Below are 3,762 nucleotides of genomic sequence, written 5' to 3'. Positions count from 1 at the left end.
AGTTCTTGTAATTTCCCTCAGTTTTCCATGAGAACCATCTCTTGTGTACCTGTGTAATCTTCTGTGTTTTCCATAATTCGGGCTGATCTTTTTAGGACCAAGTTCTGTGGTGTGGTGACTTGTCTGGTTCAGGCAAGGCTTGTAGAATTTGATCGTGCATGTAAAAAGTTCACATCCTGCAAAAATGTAGCTGTGTCTAGTTTTTTTACATACTGGGGTTCATCCAATTGACATGGCTTTAAAGCTAATCTCAGCAAAACTTATCTTTATTCTTCTTAAATGATTTAAAGAAACCTAAGGCAGATTGTGTCCTGGTCTTCAAGAGGTTAAGTCATCTAGATTTTTCAGATACAATAGACTAGACCATTTCAGTTGGAAGGGACTTAAAACAATCATCTAGTCCAAGTGCTGACCAATTCAGGACTTAGTCTGAGAAAGTACGAACAGGATATGCAGTGCCTTGTCCATCTCTGTGTATCTTGGCACACTCTTCGATTGATTCCCTCTAACTCAAGGTCCATTTTTTCCCATCTTTCTTGTAAAGATGCACCAGCAAAGCTAAGATCCTATAAAGTATTTAGATACTTGACTCTTGCTTAAGACTGAGCTCCATTGATTTTGGCCAAAGTTCACAAGCTGGATAAGACTGAAATCGATGCTGTTAAGGTATGGAGCTCAGAAAGGCAGAGCCAAGCCTGCTGACTCTGACCCACAGGCACTTGTGCATGTCTTTCATTTTCAGCATGTGGGCAGCTCTGCTGCCTTTTCTAAACTTCTCGATGCATAGGTCCAGGTTACTAAGCAGAGCATCAGTTACACACACACCCCAGTATTGTGAAATAATGAGGAATAAGTTAGCAGTCCCCTGTGTAAGTACTGTGTCTTGAAAAGTAAATCTAGGCACAAGCAATATTTCAGGTTTGATAATGTGTTATTAGCAGAACTCCTCCTGCCTACAGTTCATGACAACAACTCTGGTACAAAGTGCCACTACTAGTGATGTTCATACTCTCTGCAAACAGTACTGTAGCCTTAAAGATGCAGGCCAGTACAGCGATATGTTGCTGGTGCAATAAACATGGCTTGAAATAAAGTTTAAAAACAGAAAAGGTTTCAGTGGCTGTGAGTCAAGGGTCAACTAAGTTTTCCTAAGAGCCAAATGATCTTCTGCCAGGTCTTCTGCTTCATCCACAGACTGTTTTCCCTTCAGCTGTGTTGGCATCTCTCTGCTTAGGTGATGCCATGACTCTCTGCCAGGCTTATCTCATATTACAAAACCCTGAATGCTGGACTGGAAGAGGTTGAAAGGTCTCCCTTGATTTTACAGGAAATATGCCATATTTCAACATGGCCATGGGTTTGCCATTTCATTTTTTTATCAGTGCTGTGTTGCTAAGTCTGATATATTTATCATGAGTCTCATAGTATTTGTTGTCCTGTAAAACTAATCCCAGATCTCATTGTTAAGTGATTAACAAGAATCTCAGCCTTCTCTTAAAAAACACATTTCTAGGCTTAGCATTGTTGAAAAGTAATTGAAAAGTACTGTTTGAAGCACTTAAAGAATAATGAAAGTGAAAAATGTTGGAAGTGCTTATATACTCTGCAAACTGAGTAATCAAAATATATGAAAAAAATAGAGCGCTCTTATTTTCTACAAAAGCCCCATGGTTTTTAAGTTAATCTTGAGATTTGGGAGGAAGAATAGTAAAGTTCTCTGTTTGGGGTTGATAGAATTCTCTATGCCTTCCCCAATTACTTAGACTTCTTTCTTACCCAAACATCTCTTCAAGAGGAGCAGATCAATTAGAGGATGTGGGTTTGGCTTAGCGCCAGCTTTCACTGAGTTTTAGGTTAAAGGATATCCACAAAGGGAGCTAGTGTTGGTATTTCTCTTCCTCAGCCATCCCACCCCACTTTTTCCTCTTCAACTTTTATATTTAGAGTTAGACAAGCTCAAAAGGTTTTCCTTGTTTTTTGAGGTTTGCTGCATTTCCCTTTGTGAATGCAGACTATCCTGCCCTAGTTTATTTAAAAAAATTACTGACAAAGCTGACAGCATGCCATCTGCAGCCCTTGTAGCATGACTGGGGCAATGCTCAGCATTTGTGAGAGTGCTTTTCTCTCAGATGTTTGGATTGAAGCTGTACAGTTGTTATTTATTAAATAAATAAGGCTTTATTTCCTGATGATTTGTTTATTAAAAACTGAGGGTTTATTCAAAATGTTAGGCCTATATGGGACTTCAGTAATGCATATTTTATCTGAGGTTCTTGCTAAGCGAGAGGCTAGCGTGAGCACAAAGAAGCTCCAAGAGCTATGCAGATGGGTGGAGGAAAAAGGACACTTAAAGGACCCCCAATTGATGTTTAGTGTGACTGAGTGGCAAGAGATTGGGGATTCCCTTTGGGATGCGACCCTTAGCGGCAACAAATTGGCCAAGGAGTTGGGACCAACCTGGCGGGATGTCATGAACAGAGCATAGGCTCTGTGTTGGCTCTCAGATCAGGGGTGACTTTTATTCCGAATAGTACAAGTGTAGATGGGATGCTTCTGTGTCGCAGTACACATGAGAATGAAGAAGTGCTTGTGGGCTCCCCGTACTGGGCATCTGTGCTCAGTTGCTCTTGGTCTGAATAGCCATAACTCTTGTTCATTTCCCTGCAATGGCACCTGGTTTGTGTTAGCATGAGTGAAACGTTCAGGTTCAGTAAGGTGTCCTAAGCAGGCTGAGAGGCTCTCTTTTCCAGAATGGCTTTAGGAAAGTCAAAGCAAGTTTGATCAGGTTTTGAATCCACTGAACTTTTGTAAGACAGGCTCAACATTTCCTTGCTCTGTGATGAGGAATTTGGTTTGGAACCTTATCAGCTTTGGAGCCATGTCTTCCCACACACAAAGATTACCTAAACATTAGAAATGGATGCTGCAACTTAGATAAAAACCAAGTTCAGTTCCTACCTTTGCTAACTAGCTGTCCTAGGACTTCACAGAAGCTACTCTTTCTCTGCCTCAGTTCTGCTTTTTGGGTTTTTTTTTTTGGTCCACATCCCATTTCTGCCTTCCCCCAAGATACATTCTGTTTCCCACCCACGCCTTTCCTCATCTGCGAATTACTTAACTTTCTGAAGAGGAGTCCTGTGAAATGTATCCTACACAGATGCACTGCTAGGGTGGAGCTGGGAATAGAGCATGGGTGGAAGGAAGCGACTGGGACAGGGGTGGGGGAAAAAGGTGGCATATGGGGCAATATGACACTGCAACTCCAGTGGACAAGAAAGAGAGCAGAACTGCTCCTTTCTGTGGCACTGTGGCTCTAAATCAGCTTAGACTGATCTTGCATGGTCCCCTCAGAGGCCTCCATTGGCCCATGGTGTACACACAGAATTGAGAGCAGCCTAGTTATTCCAGATAAAGTTGTGTGGGAGATGGGTGTCCATCTAAAGCAGGTTCTGAGAGATGATCCTTGTACACCTCATTATAGGGCCTGGCCTTTCCCATCAACTCCCTGGTGTGAGTGCCTTCTCCTCTGGTGCTGTCCTGTTTGGAGCTCCCTTGGCTCCCTTTGCCTGTCTACCAGTGTCAGCTAACAAGCTTCTCCAGCATCCCTAGGCCTCTTGATTTCTCTTTCCCACTGTTACTTACATGTCTCAGCAACTGGCTCTCACAGAAACTCCCTAATCACCATCATGATCTCTGAGAATGACAGTGGGCAAATTAACAGGCTGGTATGAGTAAAACCAAGAAAGAACAAGGCTACAGCAA

This window comes from Falco cherrug, chromosome 5 (genome assembly GCF_023634085.1).
Source record: "Falco cherrug isolate bFalChe1 chromosome 5, bFalChe1.pri, whole genome shotgun sequence".
Classification (NCBI taxonomy): domain Eukaryota; kingdom Metazoa; phylum Chordata; class Aves; order Falconiformes; family Falconidae; genus Falco; species Falco cherrug.
Note: the sequence above shows the minus strand (reverse complement) of the source record.